This window comes from Meleagris gallopavo, chromosome Z, assembly GCF_000146605.3.
Source record: "Meleagris gallopavo isolate NT-WF06-2002-E0010 breed Aviagen turkey brand Nicholas breeding stock chromosome Z, Turkey_5.1, whole genome shotgun sequence".
Classification (NCBI taxonomy): Eukaryota; Metazoa; Chordata; class Aves; order Galliformes; family Phasianidae; genus Meleagris; species Meleagris gallopavo.
Window position 1 is genome coordinate 51,330,127 of NC_015041.2, and position 12,981 is coordinate 51,343,107.

Sequence of the window (12,981 nt, forward strand, 5' to 3'; positions counted from 1 at the left end):
TCACTAGTTAACATGGAAAAATCTGTATATGACAGTATTTTTCTCTTTTTTCTTTTTTTCCAGATTGCAAACTGACAAAGCAAAACAAATCATAGCAGAAAGACAAACGTGTAGATAATTCTCATAACATTTTCTGTTTCTAATATGCTAGAAATAACCTCAAACTATGGATTTCTTTTTCTTTCAGGAAATTTCTCACAGTTAAAATAGGAGTGAGTCCTCCAGATCTATTCAGAAGAATTCATACCTACAAGATAATGGACTCCTGGGGGTTGTTTCAACTTCTGTTTGCAAATGGAATACTGAGATTTCGGAAACGCAGATGTCACTAACAGGTAATTCAGGCAGCCAAGTTATCAGGGAAAATATACACAGAGATGATAAAATGATAAACACATAACAAAAGACTGTACACTGGGACCAAGCCTCATGTTTTCATTTTCACAGCTCATACAAAGACAACAATTTTTTACTCCTTCTTCTTCAAACCAAAAAGCAAAATCTGCTCCCCAGTCAGTACTGGAAACTGTTGAATTTGCCATATTTGTAGAAATAGAGCAAAGCAGGAAAGCCATATACTCCTCAAAACAGAAAAGGTTTGGGCAGAAGAAATAGACTGAATATGCTACCAGATGTCCCTGGAAAGGCTGAATGGCTGTTTTGTGTGAGTTTGACACACAAACGAGACAAAACGGAAGCGTTTCTCTAATAGTTTTTAACCGTGGAGGTCAGTTTTTTACCTGATGTGTGTCCATCTGTAAGAATTACAGATTCGGTAATCATACAATCACCGAATGGAAGGTTGGAAGGCACCTTCAAGCTCTGTGCTGTGGGCAGGATTGCCACTCGAGTTACAAATCGCAAGGATAACTACATATTACAATACAAAAACCCAGAGCCTTAAAGGATTGTAAGGATTATCAGTTACAGATAACATGGAGTTCTGCACATAGCCTGTGCACATAAGATTAGATTGTCTTCTCGTTAGTCTTTTTTTTTTTTTTGTTTATGTGTGTTTTTTTTCTCTTCTTCATATTATCTTCTAGATAGGTGAATAGAAAGCTAAATGCAGAGGACTGGTTGAGAGAAGTGAGAATTATCTTTCTTTCCAATTTCCACATCTGTAAGTTAGCAGGAAAAAAAAGAAGGGAGAGAAAGAAGAAAATAAGAGAGAGAGAGAAAGAAAGATGCCAGATGTGTGTCCTAGCGCACTGATGTGGCGGAAACTTTGCAATGAATGTTGACATTTTAGTATCGAGGACATTGTTCTGACTGGGGTCTAAGTGGTGAAATGTCAACATTCTTTACTTCCACCTAGTAAAATATTTGTTATAAAGTGTAAATAAAGACTACAGAGTTTTTCTTCACATTAACTTTCTGAAACATCTGGATTTGTGTTTATATTGGTCTGCACCACAGGCTTATCTTCAAAGCAACCTGCTTTTATTTTCTATTTTTAATGGATCCTCTCAAGCATGTTTTTCTAAGGATAACAATATTGTTTGACTGTGGGAATGATCTTAAATAAAAAGTGATAAAAAGCTAGAAAATAGCCTAGCTAAACCTGCAGGATGCTCATGTGAAAGCAGGTGAAATGTGATACAATACGGCACGTTCTAGAAACACATACATTGTACAAACAAAGAACCTTTCAGTCCCAGCTGCTGAACTCAGTGAGTAAGAGTCGATATCTATTTCCTTTGTTTCTACATCTAGTATTAATTCTCTAACCTAGACTGGATGGTGGAGAAAATGCAGGCAAATGTTTCAGACAATACACTGGTGACATTTCATCTCCAGATCTCTCAAGATCTCTCCACTTTGCAAATAGGAGACCAAACAGTGGGTGTGAAGCAGTGGGTGGTGCATTTCAGCAATGGTGATGTGATATGAAGAACAAGCCACATTCTGGATGGCCATGCACAGCTGTTACAATGCAAAACAAAGAGCATCTCAATTTATACGTATCAGTGGATTACAGTCAGGGAACTGCATGGAGGTGAGCATCACCTTCAATTTTTGGAAGTGATGGAGGTAGTGTTGGAATACTGCAAAGTTTGCACAGGTGGGTTACGTGAATGCTCACACAGGAGCAGAAAGGACGCAAAACAGTGCAGAAGTAAATGTCCACAGTGATTTTCACCGAGGTGTACCTGCCTTCAAAATTTTTTTAGGGTAAAACTATCAATTTATTCCAGACTGCTCTTCCTTAGTCTCTCTACAGTCATTGCAGCTTAATCAAAACAAATATTTCTCCTTCGTGGCTTTCTTGGCAAATCGGACCAACAGCCCTTTTCTCATGGTGCAAGAAGAAAGTGTGGGTTTTTTTATGTCACAACTTGGATCCTCACAAGAAACCCATGAAACACTTAAACAAACAAACATGCAAACAACAACAAAACACAAACAAACGAAAACAACCAAACTGAATCTGAAAATCCTGTCTGAAATGAAATTTACTAAGAAGAAAAATAAGTTCTGTGAAAGACCTCTTTTTGCAGACAGTAACATTATTGTCTTATTCATTTACTGACTATGGTTATCTGACTGCAATGTCTTTTTTCTTTTTCCATTCCTAAGATACTTCTTATGGCATTTTAATGCACTTAATGTACATGTGTATACATTTTTGTATAAAAATTAGTAATATGCTGCTGGGGTCTGTTAGTCTGTCTGTTTATTTTACATGTGTATATTTATATGAGAAATATTTTAGTTATTAAACTTCATGTCAATGAAAAATTAACTTCCCAGTGCATTTTTATACAGTAGATCTTATATTATTGTTACAGTCAGAAAAGTGACTGTAAAAATGGTTCTGTTTATGAGTGTACCAGTTCCTGTGTGTCTTCAAATCAGTGGGAAGCTATAGTAATGGCTTTGCAGTTATGGAATATATTTTGCAGGCTTTACTCTAGGGACACTAGCATCTACTTTCCAGCTTTTAAAAATGCTTAGCTTGAAAGGATTCCAGCTTAGCATAAATCCACGTTTCAGTTTATTAGCAGCACTCTGGTGTCACACTTCAGACTTCACAAAGAGACTTTACTCATCTTGATTTGAAGATACTGAGATTTGTTACATTTGTTAATTGTGCAACGGTGGAATAGGCCCTGGAAATGTAAAGGAAAGGAGGACAAGAATTCATTTTCCTACAGGGAGGCATGTGGGAGACTTTTCCCATTTTCCAACCTTTAGGCAAACAAAAATAGTTTGAAATAAATCAGACAACCTTCAGACTCAAACAAAAGGGAAAAGCAAAAACCGACTGTACTCAGAGCAGAGCAGAGTGCCAAAGGAAGAACATTTCTCTGCCACTCACAATGACTGTTGGCCTGACTCCTACACAGGTATAAAATTTCCAAGGAGCAGAATCTGAAGCCAATTATTTTTTGAGACATAAATGAATTCTTCTGCCATTACAGATAACCAGTCTAGTCACATACCTAAGTTAAATTACTATTGCTTATCAAGGATAATCAGCTGCAGAGGTAAGGATTACATATTTGTGATGTATGACTGTGGGTTTTATATTGTCTGAGTTACTGCTTACTTTAGGCTTCTTAGGCATGACACAGACTTTTTTTCTTGCTTATCTCTCGTTTTGTTAGGTTTTTGATTTTTTTGCTCGTTGATTTGTTTCTCCTGGAAGTTTCCACTACATAAGTGGCAGATCTAGTAAGCAAAACCTTCAAATACAGACTCTGTTTGAATGTGTGCTAGTCTTCAGGGAGTTATGATGTTCTAAAAAAAACCAAAAAACAATATTTTTAATATGTAGAGATAAAACCATAAAAAATATATCCCGCTCTTCTACAGATGGTACTTTAAAATACTACACCTGAGCAGTTTTAACAGTTGTCGAACAATGCATCTTTTTTGGGGCTCAGTTACTGAAGGATGGTTAGAGTTAGCGTCAGGGCCAGGTCAAAATCTTTCCTGGAGACCACAGAGCAGGCTGAAGAGAATTCGTTGTCTCTAGAGTTGGCTGTGGTTTTTGGTTTTTGTAGCTCTGTCTCACCGATTGACTGACTCTTGAATTGTTTCTCAAAGTAGAGCAATTTGCTCAGATTTTTCCAAATATTCCTCATATCAGAGAGATATGAAGAGGGATACAAAATACACTGGAAAAAATCAGCCATGGCAAAACTGGAAATGAGTGATCCTTGTGAACTAGAGAGACAATAGAACCACAAACAAATATTAGAGCCTGTAAAGAGAAATAATTTTTTTGAAGAAAGGAAAATTTAATGGCTTTCTGACTTGCTTCAGAGAGAGAATTACTCACTGGCAAACAAATGCCAAACTAAGCCCAAAAAAATGCAGCAGAAAAATAGGGAAGAGAGTCACTGACACGCACGTAGGACTTATGTTCTAATATGCACTCTCAGACTGTAGTTACAGTGACTTGTTTTGCAGTTGGATATGAAATCTGAATGCTTTATGCATACCTTAGGTGTCCAAAATATCCACAACAAAACTGCCATTCTGAAAAGTGGTATGTTTATACCAAGAAAGAGCACAGAGGTAAGCAGTGATGTTAGTGATCTTACAGGTCAGAGAAGGCTGGTTCCATTTTTGCGATAAGGCAGCAGACAACGTGTACTCCTGGAACACGTGAGAAGAAAATGCTTCAGCACATTTGGAGCAAGTCCATATAGCCTTCTGCTGACAAACCAAGTCCTTCTGCCTATGCTTCAACTCAACTGGATGCCATCCAGCTCCGAACTGGAAACTGCTGTGAGTACAGTGTGATACCCAAGTTAGCAAGTCTTGCTGAGAGGCTGACTTCAAGCTCAGATCTGGATCACAACTGGCAGACAGTGCAAGTTCAGTTCTGTCTGCCGAAGACAAAGCAGACATAGCTTTAGGGTAGAGGAAATCTGAGATTACATAAAGTCAGTGGATTAAGATTTTGCACAGCAAAGTTCCCTAGAGAGAGAACTTAATGAGAGAACACTACCCAGAGTAGCAAAAATGCTCCAAATGCTGTGAAGAACAAGGCAGATTTGTGAAATAGTTGGGAGAGCTAAATTGCAACATCTCTAACCTTCTGCAGATTGATCTATTACATCTATCTCTTGGAACTTTTTTTCTTTTAGGATAGATTTTAAATAGACACTATAATGTATATTAAAGAGGAAGTTTTTATATGCTTATGTGAACACAAGACAGTTCTTTGGCTAACCAGATTTGTTTACTAGACTGTAAATACTTGTGGCAGCATTACATTTTGGTAAAAACTGCAATTAAATGACAATACCAAATAACCATGTTTTTCATTTAAATGTTTTAAGCTTTTAAAATCATTTATGAAGCTAAGATATATTTGAGAGCTAAGTGCAATTACGGAGAGATGACCGATCTTGGTCATGTCTCAGATAAAATGTCTTTGTGTATTTATGAATAGTCATATCCTCTTCGGATTTCCTTCTAAATGCATCATTTCATTTAAAATTGAATAAGAAAAAATTTTTCACCCCACATATTTCAGGCTGAAATATGTAGCTCTCTTATAAGCTCTGCCTTTTCATCACCAAGCACTTCAATTTTGAAGCATATTCGCCACGCTTGATAAATATAGTTTCAGAATTTACCATGCTATCAATTTTTTATAATTAACTACTCTGAATTTGAAATGGCAAACTAATATGCTTTTTTTATATGGAGGAATCCTGTCGGTTCATGCAAAGGTCAGTCCTTCTTTGAGGAAATAACAGAAGTGCTATTGAATGCCAGAAGGGAGAATATTACGTGATGGGCTGAAGAAAGTTCCTTGAGGTCCAAAAAGACTGAAGAGAAATCCTTTTGAGTTCTGCTGTAGCATGGGGAATAAAAGCTGCTAGCCCATTCTACATGAATACCACAGCACTGGAGCAAGACATGGGATAGAGAAAAAAAGCAAAACTGCATGTATCCCAGATCTGTAGGAATAGTGTAATTGAGATTTAAAAACAGACTTTTTTTCCAATTTCTACAACTGCTTATTACAAGAACAACAGATTTTATTTCTGAAATAAAGAAAAGAAACATCTGTGATGGAAACATATTGTTTTAGTCTGAAATGAATAAAGCCTCAGTTCAAATGGATCAGGTTAAAAATAATAAATAAATTCTACAGCTAAAACTAATATTGGAATGTGAAAAAAAAAAGAGCTACTAGTGAAAATGTCCCAAAAATCATATGATACAAATGGAGGTTTAAGATCAAAGTTGAATCTGTGTTAGTCAACATGCTATTATCTATAACTCAGTTTAATGACTCAACAGCAATGTCATAATTTTGGCAGATTTTCTCAAGAATATTTACAACTCAAAGTACGCATATATTCAGTGGTTCATATTTAGAGATGCAAACATTGAGATTCAAAATAAACTGTACTGTTGTACCTATATATCTATAGCTCTATTCTGTATTTGTTTATTTATTTAACTGCTGAGGCAGTTAAAGTACAAGCTGTTTTCTTAGATAAAGATAACCTGTTTTTTTCCTGCCCATTGATTGAAATTGCTTTCATCTTCTTTCTTCAAAGCTTTAACCATGAGTACATGGATGTTCATATATACTGTGATCCCATGGATATAGACTCACTGCACCTTTCCAGTTTATAGCTGAAAACTACAATAACTAAATTTTAAAGTTTAGCAAAAACATCCATTCAGCAAATATGCTTCTTTTAATGATGATTAAATTCCAGCAATAAAGTTTGATTTATTAGCAATAAACACAATGATGTGAACACACCACCAGAACTCCACTATTTCACCTTAATACCCAACATGATGGTTTCAGAAATAGCTTTTTTCCATGCAAGAAGACTTATGTTTGTGAATAATGGGTATTTCAAACCAGTGTAGCTCCAAATGGACTCAGGGCTGTATATATATTTTCACAGATGAGCAACACAAACATGCATTATTTTGAGGCCCACAGACACATGTCATTTTTCCCTTAGCAGTAACTCTAGCTACAAGCATGTTGGAAGAAATGGTTCCAGTGTATGGAAGTACTCCACCAGATCTATAGCTCTATTCTGTATTTGTTTATTTATTTAACTGCTGAGGCAGTTAAAGTACAAGCTGTTTTCTTAGATAAAGATAACCTGTTTTTTTCCTGCCCTTAGCTGAAGTAAAGCTCATTTACTTACAATAACTGTAGGTCACCAGCCATCATGTGAGACATTTCAGCACCCCCAAAATAGAAAGATTATAAATGAAATGCATTTCCATCCAACTGCATAAAACTATGTCACTTCAGACAATTTCAACTTCTTCTGGCAAGTACTCTTGTAAAATTCCCCCAGGATTTAGTAAAAACTCCCCAGGATGTTGTTTTTGAGTGTGAGGTGTTGTATTTAAAGTAAGTTATTATTTTTAATTGGCTTAAGGAAAAATGTGTTCATCCAAGAATGTTAAGAGGATCCCCCAACCTAAAAGATTCCAAACACTGGAAATCATGAAACTATTTGCCAAGATCAGTTAAATACTGCCCTCTTCCGATTAAATTTGATAGAGGTAGCTGCTCTTGCAATGAAAAAAGAATAAACAGACAAAAGATGAAAATGTGGCTTGGCAACTGGGTATATCATCTGCAGTGGTTTTTCAGTGGGAACATTCATAACTTCTGAGTGGCAAATATATAGAGACCACATCAAAGCAAGAGATACAAACTGTCTGAAAAAAAAATTGACATGCATGATATGTCTGTATTTTGTGAGATTAGCCTGTTGAAAAAAAAGGTGGTACGAAATGCAACTAGTAGACGGGTGATTTAAGACAAGTAGGACACACAGTTCTCATGTAATTATGTGATGGAACTTCTTGCTGCCAGGTTTTGTGGATATTGAGCTTTTAAAATGTACAAAGCTAAGAAATCCAAGCCCCAGAAAGAAAATCAACTTAGCTCTGAATGTAAAGACACGTTCAGGAAGTCTGATCTGCAAACTGGTGGGTGATTGTTTTGCAGAATTGCCATTGGCTTGCCTTGTGCAGTCCCCAGAATGCTCGCTACTGGTAGATACCACTGACTTCTGGTGCCTTCTGTGCTCACCTTACTGAAGTACAGCTTCTTTAGTAGAAAAAATAAGTTGCGCACTAGCTACCTGGTAAGGCATTTTGCAGACCTACTAGTAGAACAAGGTTCAAAAGTAAGGCTCAGTCATACAGTCATGCACACTGACCCGTTGGTCCTAATTCTTCTTCTGATTGTTTTATGGTCACTTTTTTACAGAGACATCATCTCTCACCAGACTGACATGCAGCATTGCTCCTGCTGTGAATCACCACGTACCCAGAAAATCACAGAGCCTCTTAGACTCACCATAAAAAGACTGGAACATGAGGGTGTAAGACTTCATTAAGCATCTGCAGAACTACTGGTCTAGCAAAGAGCTTTAACGTTTCACAACATGAGCCCTAATCCCTCTCACATGTCCTAAAACTGTTGCTGCACACATGAAAGGTGCTCTTGATCATTATTTTATTTTATTTTTTTTTTCCCTTGGAGAGAACTGAGGAAGTAATCCTTATGCTCCCATACTTGTAAAACCCACAGTTCAGGTTTTACATGTACCAAACCAAACAGAAACTACCATGAAGGGAAACTACAGGGAAACTACTGCTTTCTCTCCACCAGTATGGAGCTGACATGAATGCCACTTCCAGTTTCACGCAATTTTAGTAAAGAAAGAATGATTTAAAACATTATAATTTCTTCAAAAGCATCATAAAATAGATCTGTTAAAAAAAAATATTAAACACAAACAGTTAACATATAACATAATTTTCTTTGAACTGAAATATTAGGGTTAGGTTGTTTAGTCAATATTCAACTGTAATAATGTTTATATGACACAACTTAAAATAATAAAAACTGCATCCCATTTTGATGCCTGCCCAATTCAGTGCAGCTTAATAATGCATAAAAAGAGATGGTCCGCTATTAACATACATATTTCTTAAGGGAGGTTATAAATTTAACTGTAAACAAAACTGTGTGCATTAAAAAAAGAGAGAGAGAGAGAGAGAAAGAGGGGAAAAGGGAAGAGCTCTGGCAAATAGAACTGTGAGCTACATTCTGTCCTTAGGTACCCTGTTATGAGTGAGAGCAGAATCCACATCACAGAATTTTTAGAGTAGACTTGGTATAAGAGCTTAGTTGCAAAGCAGCCAACCTAAGTGGAATGGTTTGGATCACTTACAGTAACTGCTACTCTCATTTATTAATGTGACTTACAAGGAAGAAATATTACCTTGCACTTGGCCACGTTTCTTCATGAAGTGGGCACTCAAGAAGATTTTGTATGCCATGCTAGAATTCTTAGTTGCAAAATCATGAAAAAGATGTTTTGTGGCCAAAAGCTGTCAGGGTAAAAAATAATAATAATAATAATTAATCAGTTCTGTTCTGCTTTTGCATCTTGGCATGAGCTACTGCACTAATAGTCTATGCTGGAATAACGAGACATTAGAATATGGAAGATATATGTAGAATCCAGGCGGCTGTCTAAAATAATCCACAAAATATTCCAGCACTAGCTGGTGGGGGAGATGGGGGAAAAAAGGAGTGTTTCCCATGGCCATTCCTGAAATGCGTGTAATGCAATTTAACTGAATATCATATTCTTTAAGGACATGGCACTTTCCAGGTTCCTTGGCTATAAGAATCATACAATTGTAGAATGGTTGGGATTGGAAAAGAACTTCAAGACCGTGCAGTTGCGGCTCCTCTGCTGGGCTGCCCCCCCCCAGCTCAGTTGCCCAGGGCCCCACCCAACCTGGCCTTGAGCACCTCCGGGGATGGGGCTCCACAGCTTCTCTGGGCAGCTGTGCCAGGGCCTCACCGTCCTCTGAGTAAAGAATTTCTTCTTAATGTCTAACCTAAACCTCCCCTTTTTTAAAGTAAAACTATTCGCTCTTGTCTTATCACTATCATTCCCTGCAAAAAGCCATTCTCCCTCCTGCTTATAAGCTTTTTTAAAGTACTGGAAGGCCACAAGGTCTCTATAGAGCCTTCTATTCTCGAGACAGAACAAGCCCAGCTCCTTCAGCCTTTTTCACAGTAGAGGTGCTCCAACACTCTGATCATACTCATGGTTTTCTCCAGACTAATCCAACAGTTTCACAACCTTTTTGTGCAGGGGACTCCGGACCTGAATGCCGTATTCTGAATGGGACCTTGCGAGGGTGGAGCAGTGGGGGACAATCTCCTTCCTCTCCTTGCTGCCACCATTCTGTCAATGCAGCCCAGGGCACAGTTGGCTTTCCAGGCTGCAAGTACACACTCCTGGCTCACATTCAGCTTTTCATCCATCAGAACTCCCAAGTCTCTTTCCATAGGGCTGCTCTGAAGTTCTCCCAGTCTGTACACATTCTTGGGATGACCCTGAGTCTAGTGCAGTTCCTTGCACTTGGCCTTGTTAAACATCATCATGTACACGTGGTCCCACTTCCCAAGCTTGTTCAGGTACCTTCTCATGACACTATTTCCTTCTACTGTATCAACATCACCACTCAGCTCAGTGTCATCAGCAAACTTCCAGAGAGTGTACTCAATCCCTCTGCCTGTGTCAGTGATAAAGATGTTGAAGTGTGTCAGCTGTAAGACATATGGATGGACACAACTCCTTATCAACCTCTATCTGGACATGGAGCTGTTGGCCATAACCCAGATCTTCCTTTCTCCCTTTCTTAAAAGTGGGACACACCAGGGACTTTGCTTCGTAGCCATGACCTTTCAAATATGATGGAGAGTGACTTGACAGCTACATCAGGCAGTTCTTTTAGAACCTAAGATGCGTATCGTCCAGCCCCAGACTCATGTACAATCTCAACAGCTGATCTCAAACCTGCTCTTCACTTACACTGGGAGTGATTCTTCTCCCCCAGCTAACCTTACCCAACTTTGAAGCTAGGCCTGCTTGGAGAAATAAGACGCAATAACACCCAGATCTCCTTTCCAATCAACTTTTCCATTCTTCTATGGACCATACATAAATGCAGATGTCAGCAGCATGTGCCAAAGAGTGACGCTGGCACAAAAAATCTTTTCTCAGTTTAATTGCAGGGTAACACTTGGATATAGAGTTTCCTTAATCATATGCATGATGTGGAGCATGATGTGCCACAATCACTCCATGGACTGCCTGCAGAGTGCTCCTTCTGCCCCACTGCCAGCTGTAAGCAAAGCAAAAATGGTGGAAGCAATGTGACATGTAGGCTGCATCTCTGATGTGCTCCAAGCAGATGGAGCTGCAGTGTTCAGTCCCTGTCCCTGCCATCTCTGCCTTTCATCGCAGCAGAGGCACTCACTTCCAGGGCTTCTTCAGCATTCAATGACATCCTGCCAAGAGAGCTGTGCAAAGTGCTTGAGTGGTTCTTGTGCTATGAGTAATAAAGCCAAGAAAGCCCGAAAGAACAGTGGGAGAGGATAGATAAGTCCCCCCAAAGGGAATCCTTTTGAGCTGAGAAGTAGCAGAAGCCCTTGGGGTAGGTAGCCCTGAGGGTCCCTCTCCAGGCCTCCCCTAGGCAAAGGTAGGGCAAAGGCCCAAACAGCACAATGAGCACATATGGCTCCATGTTGGGGCATGGAAGGAGTGGATCAGGGCAGAGAGATGTGGGGCGGGATGGAATGAGGCTCCGTGCCCTCTTGGAGGTGAGATGCAGAAGATGAGGGGGAGAGGAGGCCTCAGTGTCCTCCTCTCTCCTTCAGTGCTCAAGCCAGGGCTGGGCTATGGTCTGCTGTTGGGAAGCCCTGGGGAAAATGCTGGCATAACCAAGACTCTTGAATCTCAAATTTAAGAGGTAAGTCTACTCTTAGTTGTTGTTATTCAATAATAATTAATTTTAATTACATGTGATGAAGGAGTCTTTACATCCAGGTGTTACAAATATCTTGCAACTACACATTGAAAACATTTTTTGAAAGATATAGGCTAAGCCAGTGTGCTCAGTGTGCTCAGTGTGCTTCTTTGACATTTGCTGCTGAAAACCTATGCATGGTACTAGCTCTGTGTCTGCAGCGGCAGATCATGTGGGCATTTTTTCCATTTATCATTGAAATTACTTTTTTTCTCTTTTCTTTTCTCTCTTCCTGTCTGGTTGTACAAAACAGATTTTATCTCAACACACAAGTTCTTTTTTCTTGTATTTTTCTTTCTTTTCCTGAGTCTCATTCCCATCCCACTGTGTGATGAGTGAGCACAACACTGTGTGATGCTGAGCTGCCTGCCAGTTTACACCACAACACAATCATGCAGGAATCCCTCACACTCTACAATCCCCTGCTCTGCTGCAGAATGCACTTGTACTGAACCCAAAGATGTTTAACAAGGCACAGTGTTGGTGCAAGGCTTGTACTTGGGTCAGGGCAATTCCAGGTATTTATACAAACTGAGGGAAGATCTCCTTGAGAGCAGCCCTGTGGAGAAGGACCTGGGGATCCTTGTGGACAAGAAGCTGGACGTGAGCCAGCAGTGCGTGCTTGCAGCCTAGAAGGCCAACTGTGCTCTGGGCTGCATTAAGAGAGGAGTGGCCAGCAGGGAGAGGGAGGTGATTGTCCCCTTCTACTCAGCTCTTGTGAGGCCCCATTGGGAGTACTGCGTCCAGGCATGAGGCCCAAAGCACAAGGATATGGAACTGATGGGGCAGGTCCGGAGAAGGTCACAAAGAGAAAGCTGGAGCATCCCTCCTATGAAGAAAGGCTGACGGAGCTGGGTTTATTTAGCTTGGAGAAGGCTCCAGGTAGACCTTGTTGTGGCCTTCCAGATCTCAAGGGGAGCTAACAAAGAGGTTTTTTATACTTTTTACGTGGTCTAATAGGGACAGGACATGGCAGAATGGTTTTACACTAAAAGAAGGGAGATTTAGGTTAGATGTGAGGTGGAAATTTTTTACTTGGAGGGCGGTGAGGCCATGGCACAGCTGCCCAGAGAAGCTGTGGTGCCCCATCCGTGGAGGCACTCAAGGCCAGGTTGGATGGGG

At 39.5% G+C, this 12,981-nt stretch overlaps 1 long non-coding RNA gene across 1 annotated transcript in view; it reads right to left on the bottom strand.

Moving 5' to 3' along the window:
* The window catches only part of LOC116217546, a 15,627-nt gene extending 5,911 nt beyond the window's left edge, over positions 1-9,716 (bottom strand). Inside the window, exon 1 of the long non-coding RNA XR_004162220.1 lies at positions 9,252-9,716. This is a non-coding gene — a long non-coding RNA (uncharacterized LOC116217546). The remainder of the gene's footprint in view (positions 1-9,251) is intronic.
* Positions 9,717-12,981: the final 3,265 nt, after the last annotated feature.